General features: G+C 41.2%; 1 pseudogene across 1 annotated transcript in view; it reads right to left on the reverse strand.

The window, feature by feature from the left end:
• Nucleotides 1-19087, reverse strand: part of LOC309713985 (partitioning defective 3 homolog) — a 360712-nt pseudogene that overhangs the window by 24135 nt on the left and 317490 nt on the right. Inside the window, exon 22 of the transcript XR_014280682.1 lies at nt 7438-7558. The product of XR_014280682.1 is annotated as a partitioning defective 3 homolog (transcript). The remainder of the gene's footprint in view (nt 1-7437; nt 7559-19087) is intronic.

Genomic DNA, 19087 nt, shown 5'->3' on the forward strand with positions numbered 1-19087 from the left:
CAATTCCGCCAATTTATTATAAGCAAGCTCAGTCCATTTGCGGTTACCAGGGTGTGTAGCTCCGGGCGGTGTAACCATCTGGATCAAGCAGTGTGGTCTGCCATTTCCCGGCCTCTGGTCCAAGGAACCACAGTGAATAGGAGGTTGGTGTGGCTATCGCTATATCATTTAGAGACTTTGTAGCATGCACATAAGGCAGCACAAAAGTCATTTTTCTTTTCTGTATCTTTAAGTGAAACTGACCAATCACGTTGTTTTGCAATGTGGGAAGAAAAGAAAAACATGCCTTTATTTATATCAAACTCTTCTGTAACCGGTAGCAGCTTTCAAGTGTTTTCTTTATTAATTCATGGAATATAATAAAAAATATTGTCTATTTAGGTTTGCTGTTAGCTAAATTTATGCTACTAATGTATTAGTATTAGCTAGCTTCTTGGCTAATGCTAACTGAATGCTCAGATAACATCTTTGGTCAGTGCGACGTTGATCTTGGACCTATATTACTGTGATATGGGAACAACACCAACGTGACAATATCAGATCACGCATCAATCTATTCCACATTAACAACCAAGCCACATAACTTTAAGGTTGGTATTGTTCAAATACAATGGCAAATCCCATTGCTTATGGTATTTACTTTAACCATGTTGCCACTAAACCTTGCTTCACTACTTGCACAACATTACACAGCACTAATCCCTACAAAGTCATGCAGTAGCATGACTAAGAAGCCCTAAAAGGCGACAATCAATCAATGTCAGAGATCTGGTTGAAAGAAACACATCTCAGCACGGGTTTGCAATGCTGGTTTTAGGCTTTCCCTTATTTTTTCACAGCATGATATGGCCTTCCTGTAACGTGTTAACTCCTCGCTGGGTGTGAGATTGTTCTGGGCTATCTTAAATTCTAAATAGGGGGGTTGTGTAGGGCCAGAGAGATAGCAAGGGTGTTAGTGTGCCAACTGCCGAGTCTCGGACACACAAACACGACTGCCAGAACTCGGGTGAAACGTTAGACCGCAAACCTGCGTGACATATCCAGGAAGCTTGTTTTCTGGGTTACTCATCTATTAATCAGAAGGCTGGTGGTTCAATCCCTGGCTGTTTAGCTCTGAGGAAGTCAAGTGACTAGTTAAACAGGGCTTACTCTTCAAGTAATCACATAGTAATAGAGTTAACTGTGAGGCACACAACACTAATCAACATGAAAGTACAATATTTAAGGAAACTAGTAGTTGCATAAGCAGAGCTAATATGTGCACACACATGAACCCTGGTAGCAGAATTCAAAGTAATAATAAAATCAAAAGAATTCACATAAATGTGGGCTTTAAAAGTTGCTGTTGATGTGTGTGATCCAAGTTACCAGCGTGGTGCTCTCCTCTGTGTGGTCATGCTTACTGGTGCTCTAGCCTAACAGCACAAATTGTTTTTATTGAGAAAGAGTGTGTGTATGTGAGGCTGGGGGGTGGGCTCTAGGAAAAACATTGCTTAACAGTTCTTTATGATGAACATCTGGAAATTCCCTCTTATAGACAAGCAGGGCGGGCAGGAGAAAAAACATACCAGCTCTAATTGCGTGTGCTGGGCTAAGTGGATTGACTGATAGATGAGGTTTTTGTATCTTGATCATTATTCCATTATGTTGGAGCTTAGGTTCAGCGATGGACCTGATCATTACAGCTGTTAGCAGCAGGCAGACCTGAGTGAAAAGCTGAGGTTAAACCCATGGAGACCAGGCCCCACACCTAATACTGATGCATGTACCCTTATCTTAGCCGAACCCTATTATTATCATTTTACACATTTTTCTAAAGTTCCGAAAGCAAAACATTTACATTGGCTTTCGTTTTAGCAGAGAATATTTTGTGTTTTGTAGTGTAGATTATAGTCACAGTTTGAATGGATTACAGATCAAATGTAAGTCATGCAGAATACATCTGCTAATGACGATCAGGCTATAAAATTGAGAGCAGCTACTTAACAGGCCTTAACGTGAGAATGTTTCATAAACAGCTTTTTCCAAATTAAAAATGAATTTTAAAGTTAAACCATTAAGCCAACATGGAAGAGCAGGGTCTTAAGTCCTCACGGGTCTGTTTATCCATCACATGTGGTGAAACCACTGATGAAGATCATGTGCTGTGACCCAGAACTGCACCCTAAAATAACCTAAAATCCTTAAATCTGGATAAATGATTGCAGAAATCTGAACTGCTGCTGTTCTTGAGTAACACTTTGAGATGCTAGCAGTTCCTGTTTGTGTACAGTATATTTGCGTGGAGGCTATCACAAAGGAGCCTCGCATGCTCAGGGGAAACAGGCATCAAAGTGCAGTTCTGCAGACTTTGATGTGGTAGGCATTTAACTGCCTGCCGGAGCATCTTGCTTTTCATGGTTACATTCCCTGAACGATTTGATTTATAAAAGTAGAGGTCAGAAAGGTTTCACTTTCATCATTGTGAACAATCTTCAGCAATGAAACTGAGTGAAACATGCTGTTAAAAAAGGACATATCAGTTTCAGTTCAGAAAAAAATAGCTCCGATAGCTTTGAACAGAACTCAGCTATGACTTTACATTTTTCAGTGTGGGTCAAAACACTGAAAATAAATAAATAAATGTTTTTTGTCATCACTACCTCCACCCACAGTTTTTAAACCCACACCAGAAGTTCACTTTCTGAAAGTTGTGACAAATCTTCCTCCGCAGAGGCAGTTCCCTCTGAGCAGTATTTGCTTTTATATTTTGTATGTAACATTACGTAGGAGCAGGTAGTGGATAATAGCTACTGATTTGTAAATAACAGGACATGAATAACCTCACCTTATTATATAATGTCATACTACAGTATGATATTATGTAACACATTTTGGGGTTGGCTTCAAAGAAAGGCAGATGTGAAATTTAAAAGTGAGGTCAGAGGTCCAATGTGGGATAATATTTCAATTCCCCATACAAAAGTATCATTCCCTAAATGTTTTCAATATAAACAAACACAGTAGAATTTTAGATTTTACGAAGGTTTAACCTTATTTGACCTTGAAGAAGAGGTCAGAGGTCCAAAGTAGAAATGGACCGATCCGATATTACGTATCGGTATCGGTCTGATACTGACCTAAAATACTGGATCGGATATTGAAGAGAAATAAAAAATGTAATCCGATCCATTAAATATGAAAAAAGCACCTCACAAAACTTGCGACATGGCGTAACTCAGCTCATAACCGTAGCATGTCAGAGCAGTATGCATCACGTGATAGAGCAGCTGTGTGTATTTGTAGCCTCGCTACCAAACCGGCATTTACCGAGAAAGTTATCCCAGAGAGAAGTAAAGCAAGTGTGTAAGTTCATCTCTGAATGTTTGTAAAGCATTCTAGCGTTAAGCTTAACAACCGATATATGGAGCGACTGCCTCTCTCCCTCCCTCTCCTGCTGCTACTTTAATCGTGAAACTGATTAATGATCAGCTGATCGGCTTTTCTGTCGCGAGTCCGTCTCTCTTGTTTGTTTATTGCCCACTTTGCGCCAGAAAGAGGAAACCAGCGGCTGAACAACAGCAGCACGTTTAAGCTTGATAATCTGTTGTTAGAATTTATTTAATATTACTTTCTACACCACGATCTTTTTCTACGTAGCTGACGGCTGGTAAGTGTGCAGGGGCGGATCTAGCAAAGTTTAGCCAGGGGGGCTGATAGGGCATTAACAGGGAAAGGGGGCACAAAGACATCCTTTTCTTTCTTATTCTCATTTAAAATGTCTAGCTTTTAATAATTAATTATCTGAATCTTACACCCAAAGTTCTAACCTGATGTAAAATGTATAGAAGTCCATGACTGTATATAGTAACTACTAAGTCTAATATACCCTAGTAAGCCATAGTACTTTTTCCTTTGAGAAGGTACCATCTGTGCAGTCTGCAATTCTGTTGAAGAAAGATGTTGAATCTCTTTAATTATTCTTGAAAAATAATTGATTTCTGTGCATTTTTTTTCACACTGCATCAAATTAAAGTTGATTACGTCAATTAAGCATCATGAGGTGGAGGGTGGTTCCCTATTTTTTTTTACTTTTTTTGCTGGGAGTTTGGAACCCTATTAGTTAGGTTGCTTACTCTTTAATATACCAGAATAGGGAGGATAGACTAGGTTTAAGTTTATTAGATTGATCAGTATTGCTGAACTATGAAATATTTTGGCTGCAGTGTATTTTTTGCATACAGGTATAACAGAATAGCTTTAGTGTTTTATTTTTTTAAAACTTGAGTTTGAACTTATACAAAAAGCAGCAAGATATTAAAAAAACAGTTTTATTTATTAAAAAACACACTATATCGGATTCATATCGGTATCGGCCGATATCCAAATTTATGATATTGGTATCGGTATCGGACATAAAAAAGTGGTATCGTGCCATCTCTAGTCCAAAGTAACGTTATATCTAGAATTCCCATATATCATTCCCTATACATAGTTTTCTAAGTCATAAGGCTTTTTGTCAATTTTTTACCTGTAAGTCACTAAGTTGACCTTGAAGATCTTGGGGGATGTAAGGAAAGTTTTAACGGACTGTTAACCCTATAATGCCCTGTATCATATTTGATACATAAGTATCAAAATGTTATGGAGAAAAAAAAAATTTTTGTCTAAAATTAACATTGTTGTTAACAAAAAGTTGCCAAAAATGTCCAATGTATCAAATGCGATACAAAAAATATGTAATAAATATATAATAAAAATATATTATACACAACTTGATATAGCAAACAAATTGTGGATTTTGTTATAAGGGTTAATAAACATCTCAGTTCCCCCCATAAATCTGAATTTTCTGGCTATTTTTTTGATGGATTTGGTCTTTCAAGGTTGGCATAATGGACCTCTACAACCCGACCAATTTGATCAAAATTCATCCAAATTTTTTGAGGTATTGTGTTTACAGAAAGAAATAATGTCATGGACGCACACTATGCCAAAACCTAACCTCCTTGCAGAGGTAAATATACAGTAAAGATGCTAACTATCCATTCCTGTCAGCATAGTCAATGTCAGTATGTCACTTCACATTTTTGTACTTGTCTCATCTTTCTGTAATATCTTTGGTTTTCAAAGCAAAATCCTTACCCTGTTCACTTTAAATAGAGCCATATCAATTCTGCTTCTAGACGACGCTAAGACGGGATTTCCCTCGAGTTCTGCTAATCAGTGTCAGCGCATAACACGGGTGCAAGTCTGCCTTTCCTAATAAGCTCTGTCACTGTGAATTCTTGTTCACATGACTAAAATAACATGAAAGAGGACTAATAAAACAGACTTCAATACTCAAGGGCTGGCCCTATATCTTATTACCAGTGGAGCAGTGGTGTGCCCGATAGTGTCGACGATCAGACGCAATTAAGAGCTCAGCGGCTCAGAGAGAAAGACTGAGACCTCTTGGTGGTGAGCAAACAGTTCACATCTAATGGCGGATGGGAAAAGAGAGATTAAGAAAACAGAGATAGACGTCCACTCTGTGTTTTTTTTTTTCAAACATCAGTTTGACAAATACCGAAGAAAATCCAGAGCAAATACAGCCTGCCTTCATCTGTGTAGGAACACGGTGGGAAGCATGCTGCTGTGTTTTACCCAAACTCAATTGGACAGCGGAAATAACAGTAGAAGATGCTGGCCACTCCAAACCAATTTAACTGACAAACCAACACTGATAATTCTCTAGAAAATTGCATGCAAAATGTTTTAACTTTCAAGGTCTGACTTTCTGGCCCGTCATTTTCTAAATAGCTCTGCTAGGAGCAACAATTAGCCGCATTCTTTTCTCCGAGGTCAAAAAGTTACTGAGTAAAAAAAGAAACCAAAAAACTGAAGTCACTGTAAGTTATTATTGATAAATAACATGGAGGTATTTGACATCCCACATGTCCCGCGACTTGGTTATCTGTGTTTTTTTGTTATGGTTTTTAATGAGTTACACGCCTCTAAAACACCAGTTAAGTAAAAAGCGGGACAACAGTTTAGATTATCGGTGACCTGACAGGGAGTTTGGAAAAGGATATGATTCCTTACTTAAAGTTCCTGAACTTTTAATGCACAGCAGGGATGGATATGAGATCAAGTGTGAATGAATTAACAAAGGAATTAACTTGATTACATTTTTCCAATTATGAAGAATAAATCCCATTGTTGTTACAGATCAAGCGTTGGAGAGTAGAACGGCTTAAAGCAACTATTCTCAAATTTTAATTTAAATTTGTTTTAATTTAAAAATCCCTTTAATCAAGTCTAATGAAAATTAGAATGAACAGTGCGGGTAGGTGTCTTTAGTTTCTGTCCCCTAACATCGCCTTCCTTCCATAAGTGTGTCATATTTCCAAGACTGAAAAGGCAAATGCAGTGACTGCAGATAAGAAATTATGTCTAGGTCAAAGGTTGGATCCAGAAATTAAGAATTAGTCTACGAAATGTAGCTTTAGGTAATAGAGAAAACTAATGTTTTTGCAGTTTGGCAGTTTCGCTGTCTAAAAGGTTGATGGCATCACACGACAGCACCAGTGACAGTTTCATGCTGTGTTATAACAAACTAGTAATATTGTTGTTTTTGCTCTTTGCTTCATGCCACATCATTTGGAATTAATAAAAATTACTTTAATATTTTTAATCTATTTTAATTAAATGACCATCTTTTCCTTAACATGTGGACCAATCATTACACATTCAGCAATTATTAACATCTATGTGTCTTTTTTTTTTAATGATTATTAAACCCACTTTTTTGGATTTTCCTATATAATAATATGTTCATTTCATCATCCCCACGTGAACCCGATGCTACATTCTCCAGTTGTGTTTGATTCATGTGTCGTGTTCAATGCACGTTGCCTCAGCAACGATATATCGATAACGATATTTTGCTCGACTCGCCACTAAATACAGAATAAATACAGACTGGTGATTAAGGCACAAAAAGTGTGAAAAAATGAGGTTGTTTGTAAAAATGACTGAAAAACAAAGATTTATTAGTGAGTGGCAGAAACACTCATATTACTACAATGCGTTCAAGACCTCATTTTTGCTTTCCACGTGTTTATAAAGCACTGTAGGTTTTAATCATTAGAAATTCATTTTAAACTCTGGCTCCTGGTTTCTTTTGTCCTGCCTCCCTCCTCTCACGCCCAATCAGTCCCTGCAGATGGCCGCCCCTCCCTGAACCTGGTTCTGTCAGAGGTTTCTACTTGTTAAAAGGGAGTTTACCTTATATATAAAGTGCCTTAATTTGACGCTATATAAATACATTCAAGTTAACAGAATAGAAGTGTTAGTAAGCAATAAAAAAATATGTGTAGGCCTAAGAATCCATTCAGCTAGTAACTCTGGATTGATCCCGAAGAATCTTTTGGGTATGTACACTCTCCTGGAATACAGCTCCTACTCGATACTCACCCAGGACTGGTTGAAGCTGTAGGTGTGCTGATGGTCCTCTACGTCGTCCTCCTGCTTGGCCTGCTGGAACTCATTCCTTAGTCTCTGTATCCGGTCATGGTTACTAGGTGCCATCTGACTGCTAGGAAAGAAAAAAAAAGAAAGGAAATTAGATATTTAGACTCATTAATGCTTTGGTACACATTGGTTTTGCTAGCATGCTGTTACAGGTAATTCTGCGTTTCAGCAATTTACCTCTCCACATAAATGGTGCAGAGGACTTTTAAATCCAACAGTTGCGATTTGTGTTCCAACACTCTTGTGTTTTTACTCTCATCCTTTTATTGCCTGTGAACATCACTATAACTGAAAGTGTCCCTCGTGCACCATTGTCAGTGATGCATGTCTCTTTCAGACTGCAGAAGAATGTTGGCCTTTTATGGTACGCAGTCATTAAACGCTGTGGAAAACCCTCATTTACATCTCCTTCATTAAAGGCCTTTGAGGAGCCTGTCAATAGGAATCAATAGCTTTCCTTCAGCTTAATCAGGCTCTCCTTTTATCACCAGCTACAGAGGCAGCACATGACAAAATGCATAATTATGATGAGACAACCGGCTTGATAATAGGCCTGCATTTATGCATACCGCGGGGATGAAAGTGACCAAAGGTTAGGAATTTGAGCTGGGAGGGGATGCGAGAGGAGTGGGATGGATGGGGCGAGGAAAGGAGAGGGAGATAAAGGAAGGAGGACGAGTGTGGGGATGGCGCCGTGTGGGAAAAAAGGGAAAGGTTAATCAAGAGCATGTGAGAAAAGGAAAAGAAACAAAGAAACAAACCCCAGACAAAATTTCCAGTGAAACTTAAAGCAGGGAGACAAAAAGCCAAAGACAAAAAAAAAGGACCCTTGATATGAAGACCTGTCAGCCTGTCAGGGTGTCCTCCTGAGCAGCACTTACAGGTGGCACAGCAGCAGTGGAAGTGATTGCTTATTTGGACCCAGAGGATTCTGAGCACAATTATGGTGATAATTGCAGATTAGAATGAGCACATCCTTCTGATGATAATGGGCACTAGGACATGCTGCCAATCAAGCTTCATTAAAAGCACAATAAATAGCGGCTCATAAAGGATGCACGGCTCTCGGAGCGTGCCCCTTAGTAGCACTTGGCAAGACACAGTTATCGTGTTATTCGTACTTCCCGATCAAAATCAATTGTATTAGTTATACTCCATTTGATTCCTATAGCTTTATATGTGTGGGAGCGCAGGGAGCGTACATTAGGCCTTTTTATGTGGATGTGGGCAATTAAGTGGCTCACTGGGGTGTGAGGTAGCTTATGCTTTTAGGGTGTGGAGTAATGGTGAAGTCCCTTTATTACTGTTCATTACAAAATCAATGTTCCCTCTCTATTTACTTGAGGTTGCTTAAATAGCAAATGCAATTTTAAATAAATTAAATTACTTAATTCTAGTCAATAGAACCGCACATGTGCACTCCTCTAAATGTTCTTCCTGTTATCATACAAGTTTTCATTACTTTAACTACAGAAGCATCGAGGCTTCAACTTCAGAATTGTGTGCTTCCATGTGATTACCAGTGCAATCGTTTGACTACATTTGCAGATAGATATTTTGAGCAAAAGTGTAAATTAAAAAAAAAAACACATTTGCAACTGTGGGTTTATGTTCTTCATCATCCCTGCTTGTTGAGAAAAAAAGGTTTCACAACACTGTAATAGATCTGTGAACTCCAAATGAGCTTAATTGCCGCTCAAAGAGAAGAGTGAGCAAACTCCAAATAAAAGGCTCATAATTTTTTTTCTGTGCGACCTTCCATGGAGGGTCAGTGCTACCATGAGTATCTTGAACATGTACCACTGGGCGAGAGGAACCAACTGGTGATCCAGAAAGCACAGGTTATAAACAAGACAACTAGAGTCCATGTGCACTCACTGCATAAAAAGCCCCTCTGCCCTTCTCTCACTCACGAAAGTATCAATGTGACAGTGAAGATCTGCTCCACTGTGTGGTAGACGATGCTGTGGGGTGTGGAGTAGGAAAACATGAGCGAAGACAAGGTCTCCGGCAATTTAAAGAACTAGCAGTTCTTTAATACACTTTTTTAAAGCACTACAACAAATGGAAATTGCATCGAGTGTGGGCCGGGAATGACGGCTTGATTTACCAAGGGGTAAATTTGTCGTAGGTGTTCAAAGGAGGCATTTGCCATATCTAGATTAGATCTGGAGGGCCTTATCTTTTTTTGTCTTTCACCGTGATGGGATTCTTGGGAGTACTTTCAGGGTCTGTAAATATATTCATATGTTAATAAACGGAGCTCAAAATCGGGGGAGAGCACGAATCAAGCCCAAACAGCCAGCCGAAACTGTCCCCTGTCAGTGTAACAGCCAGCAGCAGGCCTGTCTGCATGCATAAAGAAGATGGATTCAGTTGCCTTTGCTAAGAGCCCCACATCGCTCAGGCACCTTGGTGGGTAATTAGTCAGCATGATTGTTGCCGCTGCATCAGGTCACCACTTATAAATGCACCTCCAAATACATCAATGTCTGTAATTGGCCTGTAGAACATGCGCCATAAGGAAAGACCAGGCCAACGGAATATGGTACGAATGAGCACTGCTCATCAGTTTGCTGTAAGCAGTGTGTTTGTGCATAAAAGGGAAAAGGTCACAGGTGGCATAAGTGTCCTCAGGGGTGCAAGCGAGCTGTCCGCATCACCGCCGCGCAGGATTGCAGCTAAAATATGCATCAGTGGGAAACGAGATAGTGTGTGTAAAGTTATTAAAAAACATGGGGGGAGATAAAGTGTCCATATGCCACAGCATTTTCACAGGCAGCATCTTTATTCTGTCCGGTATAATGAGATTTGCTCCAAATTCATCTGTGACTTTGCGGGCTGAAATGTCAGCACTTGGCCTCCTGGGTTGGCTGTGTCTCTCCCAGATGCATGCAAACATCACCGCGCGACACAGTCGGCAACACAAAGATGGAGGAAGAGACAAAAGAGCCAACATGTCTTTTTCCCCCCCTCTCTCGACTATTACGGACGCCTGTATCCAATAAAGACACACCGATGCTGAATTTACTGAGTAAAAGCTTTTTTCTGAGGACTTATCAAGAGTAGTGAACATACAAATTCCTGGCCTGCAAAGTCGGATCACAACAACAATTCAGAAAGAACCTAGAGCTCCTCGAACTTGTGAAGAACTAGCAATGAGCCAATCACATTACAAAACATCAGCCTATACAGAAACAGCTTTGCCACTCTTTAGCAGCAAACTTTGAGGCACCGGTAGTGTGCATGTGTCTGTGTGTACCCCCACACCCATCCACACCTGTGCTTTCACATGGACATGTTGACAGGGGTCATGAACACTCTAAAGCTGCATTTGGGGGTATGTGGATGCCTGTCTGTGTAATAGTCATCCTTTGATCCGGGAGGATTTAGCAGATGCCTCGCACACCACAAGGCTTAGGCCCAGGATGTAAACTATGCAGCAGCCCTCATATTTGCTTCTGTTGGTGGATCAAAGCTGCGCTGAGTCTCTACATGCCCCGTAAACACCGCCACCGGCCAATAAATGAGTAATCCAATCACCAAGAGTGTAATACGGGTCATATGAGCATACCTAAGTTCAGGGGTATTCGAATGAGAGCAGCAGAGTGTTATAATCCTCGGAATAAGATTTCAGAGATGAAGTTTGACTGGAGTTCAGGCTGTTGCTACAGAAATGTTCATTTCCAACTAAAAGCGGAAAAGGGTTGAACTGCCGGAGCTTCCGTGCGACTTTAAAATCATACATTCTGTTATTTCTTATCTGATCGCTGTTGATTGAAATTCTATCAGATTATCTGGTTTCTTACTGGCCGCAGTATCTCTGTGCAGCAGATGAGGGGGGGGCAGACTTCTTAAGTTTGGGCCCTTTGGCAATCTTGCATCAAGTCAAAGGCTTAGCTCATCTTTATTCCACCGCCCTGTGGACTTTCATTTATTTCAAAGACAGAAAGATGAGGCATTTGGGGGGAAATGGACAGCCTTTGGGACCTACCACGATGATAGAAAGAGATTAGATCTGCATTACTGCTGGTCATTTTTGAAGGGGAGAGGGACAAAGATAAAACATTTTTTTTAGCGTCTTCAGAAGGAAATCAGCATATATCGGCCCTTCTGCTATGATTTTTGCCAGCAATCAAATGGAAGCATTTGAAGCGTATATCACTTTCCACTTTCTTTTCCATGTTCATAAAAAAGTTCTTCCAGTTTTCTCTCGCCTCATCTCTTCTTCATTTCTTTCTTCTTCTTCTTCCCATATGTTTTACTTCTGAATGCCTCAGTGCTCCTCTGTGGCTAGAGGGATAGGTCATGAATTCCCTTCTGTCCCCCTCGTCCTCTCCCCACTAGCCTGGTAAGTGACAGCTGCAGGCTGGACAAAGGCCTGATAATACCCTGGATTTGTCAGGCTCTGACTTCACCCATGTCCTCTTGTGACTGATGCACCGACAGTGGCGCCTTGCCAGCTAAAATCCCCACCCTAATGTGGTGCTGTGACTGTGTGCGCATAAATCTGTATCCATGGTTCCTTTCAGACTCAAAAGCACCACATATAGGGTCCTTAGGGGTCCTAAGGAGGCCATCGTGTGGGATCCCTGCCTGGGATGTGGTAGTGGCGTGACTCGGGAGCACGGAGCTCTGATTAACCCTCCAACAGGCTGTCCGGTACGAAAGGAGCGGCAGAAGGCTCTCCTCTACGAAAAGCATGACTCCAAAGAAAAGAAGAAAAGGCAATGATCTTTGGCTTTTTCTTTGTTCCTTTTAAATACCTGTAGTCCTGTGTACTTTAAAAGCACCCTTAAATTTTTTTTTTTTATTGTACAGACATCAACTCTTCTAGTCATTACCATTTTTCTGTCTTCTCTGTTCAGTTGGCATGATTTCTAAACAGATCAAAGTGATGAATTTCCCCTTTCTGCTTTCTATCCTATCTTTCTACTAGCAACTTTTAAACCTTTGGTTGCTTAAACATTATAATGGAACTAGTCAAAGAAACCTTTATTTCTGCATGATGTGCTGTATATTATGAAGGTACAGGAACTAAGCTAAGATTTGTGTGGATGATAGGCTCCCTGAAAGCTTTACTTGTCCTCATTTCTGGCAACTTCTCTTTAAATTGTTTTCTAGGAAGAACAAAGCATGGCTGCATTCTCCAAAGAGATTAACTTTGAAGTTAAGGCCCATAATCCAAATCTATTGATTCAGCGAAGGGTGCTCACTCTGAGAGAGAGGGAGCATGGTCAGGACTGCACAATCTAATAAATACACTCTTACTCTTATGTGCATACATGAACGTGCCATTGTGTAATGAGACAAAGATGTGTTGCATGCTAATGATTTAAAACTCATCACATGATCGAAACTTGTAACTGCACAAGAAATGACTTGGCTGCATCATGCTACATGCAGTAAATCTTTTATTTTCAAAGCAGCATATATATAGAGTTGAAACATATGTACAGTGTTGCAGCTGTTTATGTTGCACATAAACAAAATTCCTCTTTAGGGTAAGAAGAATGAAGTGTCAGCCTTATTAGCCTTAAATAAGGTGTGAAGGCCATGGGCTACAGTATCCATCTAAACAGGTTAAGTCAGCTTTTACGAGCCTATCGGATCTTTATAGACAACTCTTATGAGATATGAGCTTGCTTGACACTAAGAGGCCAGTGGAGAAGCTATATGACTTTGGCTTCCAGTATCCCGACTATGACGCTATAATATTTTGTCTAAGTATAGGTTGGCGCCATGGAATATGAAATGTGTTGCTGTATTTTGCATTAGGGGACCTCAAATATAAATTCCCAGGGAGACTGGTGCATTGTAGCAACAAGTCACCTTTGCAGGTTTCTCTGTGGAGGGCCACTCTAAAACTGAGTGGGAGCTGCAGAGCTTGGCAGAAGCACTGACTAGACGATCGTCAGCACTTAGACAAGAAGGAGCCGAGTTGATCTTGAGACAAATTTAGTCAGTCAGAAGTTCTTTGTATAAAATAACATCTGATGTTGAACAAGCTGCAAAATTAAAGTTATTTCATGAAAGTTTTAAACAACAAGTTTTGGAACAGTGGACCAGGAAAAACAAAAAAGGGGAGGGGGATGCTTTTGTTCTCCACTGTTTTGACACAGCTATACTCCCCGGAAACATTCTTACAAAGATTGCCGACCTGCTAGGCCAGGTCCAACTGCGCTCTTCACAGAGCTGTGTGAACCCAAAACCCAGTGCCAAGCTCTGCCTTTCCCACTTGCATTCTCAAACTGCCTCATCCTTCAGATGCTATCGTATGCTGGAATGCACACGGGCAGCTTATTAGAGAGGCCCAAGTTTTCCAATCCACTGTATGAAAACAGACAGCGGAGGGAGGCAATTAAAAAAACAGATTTCAGTGAGTTTTAAAAAGAGGAGGGGATTGAAGAATAATCAAATGAGATATTTGGGAATGTCACTTCAAATATCGAATGCTATTCAGTGTACCTTTTTTTAAAATGTCTCAAATTTCCTTTGATGTTAAATTGGTTTTCAGTGAGCTTTTACTTCGGATAGATTCACATCCCTTCCTGAGAATAGCCAAAACTTTAACACAATAACGTTTTGCATTTTGTACTTGGGAAACTTTGGTGTTGACTTATTGTGAAATTGCTTGGAGACACTTTAAATTACAGAGAAATCATTAAGGACTTTATTATGAAAGAATGACAGGGCTATCCACAAAAACACCTTTAAAATCAAGCGCATTTTTACCACAGGGTCTCTGTAAACATGACAGCAGCAACATCGCTGCGTACTTTGAAATATAGTCGCTCGTGTGCCGAAAAGAATCAGTTGGATTAAAAGACAGCCACGGTCCTTTAATACAAATATATGCAAACCTATCACCATGTGAAGGAGCAGATGATTCCACTCCAGAAGCAGATATTCACATGCAGCTGAACCCCTCTAACTCGTTTGCTATTCTAGCACGTTGCCAAAGTGACACGCTCTCACTGGCTACCTATAATGAAAGGCTAATATTAGATTTCAAATGGGCCCAAGCAGCAGCACTGGTGCACCAGCCATATATTACATATGCATTCAGAAGTGTATCATTTGACATCTGGTGCATCATTTTCAGAGGGACCTGGTTGGTTTGGAGGGTTTACTTCACCACTGTTGCATTTCTCTTTACACGTACACCCACTTTTAAAATCCCCTTTTTTTTAACTGACTAACAAGCAGAGCCGATATCCTGTCTTTTATTAGGTCTCCCGGGTTAATTCGAGAAGCATTACACCTGTAAAGAATCTCATTTACTTCAGCAAGACGCCACACTGTGCTGAATGCAGACAATCGCTCCCTTTGCAAATGTCAGTGCCTGACGCTCAGCAGGTGAACCACGAGCCAGTGGTAAATAATTCACAGCAGACCGGTGTAGCTTTCCTCGCCATCCCATACACAACCAGCATCCCCCCCACCACCACCTAAGTCTTTTCTGCTACGACCCCCTGTGCCGCCACTACTTCCTCTATACATAATTAACGAGAGAGGCACGGTGGGATGCCCGTCAGTCAGAGCCAGGGCCACTTTAAACAATAACAATATTGATAGTGGGTGTAATAAAGCGGAATTAAAAAGATGGATTCTAAAGATTTTTTTGTGCTCCTGGCGCAGCTGCTCCCAGCTTTAAGTGGTGAGGAGAGGGAAAGGGGTTTGCAGGGGGGCTTCTTGGGAATGGATAGAAGTACAAACTAAAAAAGGAGGAGGGAGGCACATGTGCCCTTTTACCCTCCCCCTCCTTGTCAGCCCCTGGTGTCCTGTACTAACTCCTTTGCTGCTGCGTCCATTACTGGATTAAGTCTCGAAGTCTCGGAAAGAGGGAAGCCGGAGGAGGTCAGGGGTCATAACCTTTAGCAATGGTTAGGCAGACAGATGAGCAAAGAAAGAAAGAGAAAAACAAGACTGGCAGGATAATTTCAATTTAGGCTATCAATATTGTGTAATGATCAATGTGAAGGTCAAGAGGTTGGCAGATAATGACAGACGGGCAGATGAGAAAAAGAAGAAAGAAGGAAAATGAGAGAACTGAAGATGAAAGAAAAAAAAGGCCAATCGGTGTTGGAATATCAAACATTTGCTGATGATTTTGCCACCTGCCAGAGGGACAAAAATAGAAGAAAAAACTTGACAAAACTGAAATGCGCTAGAAAGGTATTTGTAGGACTCCAAAAAACAAAAACAAAAAAAACACACTCAAAGCAGTGAAGAAATCCTGCCATTACTGCTATCTCACATCAACCTGCGGGAGCCTTACATATGTTAATGCCCCTTCAACCTGTGACCCTCATATTCATGGCATCATTATCAACCCAGCCAGACATAATGTTGGCCTGTCACCGCCATGATCTATGGCCACAGTGGCTCTCTGCCTTAATGAAGCTGTAACACTGCCTTAAAATACCGAAGCCGCGACGAACCTGGGTACGACCGTCTATCGGCTTAATGTGAGTGTGCATCCATCATCATACATCAGCCATCCATCAATCAAAGCCCATGTGACAGCTGGGACCCCCGAAGCTAACCCCCACCACACCACACACACACACACGTATGCGCAAACACACACAAACTCACTGGTTGTGATTACGATCTCAATTATCGTCATGACCGCGGGCCGCCGCTTCTCCTGTGACCGACATGCTAATAAGAAGCACTGGCAGTCAATAATCAAGCCATGGAAAAGGGCACCGGGTGAAGTTTAATTGTATCACTTAAAGTCCATTGGTTTAAATTAATAATCTTGGAACCCTATTACAAAATGACATGGTTTGGGGAAAAGCAAAGTCAACTCAGAGCAATAAACAGGAAGCGACTTCATGTCTCTTTTAAGGACCAACCCAGTATTCCACACGCGCACCTGCTCACACCATGAGGAAATCAAAGGTGACCTTAAGGTGTCTTAAAGGGTCCGTGTTCCATGCAAGAGAGAATCTTGAATTAGCTGTTACGAGTCTACAAGACAGCAGTTGTGGCATCGTCGCAAGACTGCAAACATTCCTGTGCATGAAAGCTTTTCCCCTGCTGAGTGGGACCGAGCATACCTGAAGCGGGTCTCACAGGTTATTTCTTTAAGCTAACATCACTGCCGCCCTGTTGTTTCTTCTCAGCCACGGGGATTTCAACCAGTGTAACTTAAGACGGGCTTTAGACTTCAGTGAGCACACAGATATCTGATAATGTTTGTCCAAGACTTTCAACAGAAAGCTAATAAGGATCACATTCTGTCATGTGGCGAGAGTGTTAGCATTTCACACAAATGTGTTGGGAGTTTTGTCTGTTTCCGTTTCTTTTTCTCTGCAGGTGTATTCACAGAGTAATCTTTGCTTTCTAATCCCCACACTAACACACTTCTGAGTCAGAAAAGGAAACAAAAGAAATACAGAGCTGTGATGAGAGGGACAGATAGAAGAAGTGCAGCAGAAAAAAAACTATACAGAAGCAGAGTTTGTGTCCTCAATAATGGAAATGTATCTATTTAACTTCTTCCACTGAGCGAGTCCCTGTCTGCCAATACAACAGTCATGATAGGAAACTGCAGCTTGTTGAGAAAACTTCTCCTAACAGCGTCCCTATTTTTGGCAAGGCTGTGTTCAGGGACAAAAAAAACCCTCTATAAGTGGCCACATTTTAAATGTGACACAGCAAAGTACTCAGCCAAACTCCGAAAGTGGTGTCCGAAAGAATTATTCAGGCCTGGTTAGGAGGGGTGAGGGCTCACTTCGGTGGCAGGGATTTAGACTGCGTTTTAAGAGGGAGCCAGGAGACACTGATGACAAAACACTGTCACCTTCAGGTGGTTAAAGGAATGGGTGTCAGGGAACACACGGGAGATGGTAGACCCGCAGTTCAGGACAAGCCACGGGGGATTTAGCCCAAGTGCTGACAGAAAAGACCAAGCGGTCATGGGCTCGCCCACAGATGGCAAACGTGGTAGCTGATGTGTGAATGAATGCACCAGTGAATCAAAACTAAATTAAGATACTGTCACTACATCTGCCTGTTCACACACACACAAGCATGCACACATATGTGCATCCACATCCACATAAAATGCTCATTATCCTTAACCCCCAGTGTGGGGGTGGAGGGTGAGGGGGCATGGGAACAAAAAAGCATTAAGCAGGAGTGAGCCCTTTAATTACAGGCCAGTGTTTGGAGAACTCTCAATGGTGCTGAGAACAATGGAGGGCTCTGATAATACTCAACCTGCTGAGTTAACACATATCCTCAAGGTATGACATCACACACACACACACACAGGCAGAAAGTCAGCGGTCATGTCACGGACATGAGGCAGTAAGTGCAGAGCTGGTTGCCGAGAACAGCTCGACTGGTGGAAGGAGATTTAAAGCACACTTAATTAGATTTCTCCTCCACGCAAAGCAAAAGCTAATTTCTCATTATTTGGCATTATTTCCTGTTTAAAGCTGCACCTTGCCAACTTATTTTTGATATTTTTGATGCGACTGCTGAAAACAATCAAGATCAACAGTTAGTTGATTGTGCGTCTTTTTGTCTCTTTCATGTGTCTCCGAGTGAGTTTCTATAAGTTGTTTAAGATCAAAACCACCTCACAAAAAGAAGCTCTGCTAAAGCAGAATTGCAACCAGCTGTAAGCTCTGTAGTAAAATGCAGTTAGAGGGCTGAAGGATGATAAAGATGAAATACTTTAAATAAACTGGCTCACATATGATTCCCTCAGTGTGTTGAGGTGTCTCATTATATCTGGGTGCTTGTAGTAGTGAATGTGTGACGTATGAGACCTATAAATAACTCGAGCGGCGATTGTGACCATATGACCGTAAGAAAAGTGACAGCTTTCCCAGTCGGCGCATTTGACAGGCTTAAGGATAACTCCACATGCCTGGCAAATTGGATTGGCGCTCTGTTGCCTCTGCAAAGGAAGGAAAACAGACAAATCCTTGGCCGTCTCCCTCCTAATAACTTCCTTTTCATGTTTTAAAGTCCATGATAAGCGAAGGGAGGCCAGGAAGGGACAGATAAATCATCATCGGTGCACATTAAAGACCATTATCGTTTTTAAATAGTCCCACGCACTCCCCGTTTTCCAACAAAGCAATGGCAAGGTGATCTCCCGACAAAGACGGGGAAAAGAACAAGACAGCTTTTGAAAGTTCTGACAGCACGACAGGTTCTGAAGGACGTGAATGGGTCAAATGGGAAAGACAACTTTAAAATCCAACATCCTCAAAAAGAAAAGAGACAAAGCCCGACCCTGCCCATATTTCACCAACACCACCCAACATCCCCATCGGCCATCTCCACACCCAAATTCAGCTTCACCAACCATCGCTAGGACTTAAAAAAAAATGGAATTAACTCAACAAGTGCTATCTGTGCCTTTGTGTGGTTGATTAAAACCAAGGCATTCCCAAAAATAGCTTTAACAGGCCTCAAAGGCCAGCTAACATAGCAAAGCTTAACTTGTGCCATAACTCTGGGATCTTGCAAAGATTAATGAGAGGGGAGAAAAAGGAGAGCGAGATATTGGTGTGTAAACGGGAGGCAGAAACTTCAATGAGCAAAAGCAGCTGGTGGCAGTAAA

The sequence above is a fragment of the Aulonocara stuartgranti genome (assembly GCF_965226115.1).
Source record: "Aulonocara stuartgranti genome assembly, chromosome: 9".
Taxonomy (NCBI): domain Eukaryota; kingdom Metazoa; phylum Chordata; class Actinopteri; order Cichliformes; family Cichlidae; genus Aulonocara; species Aulonocara stuartgranti.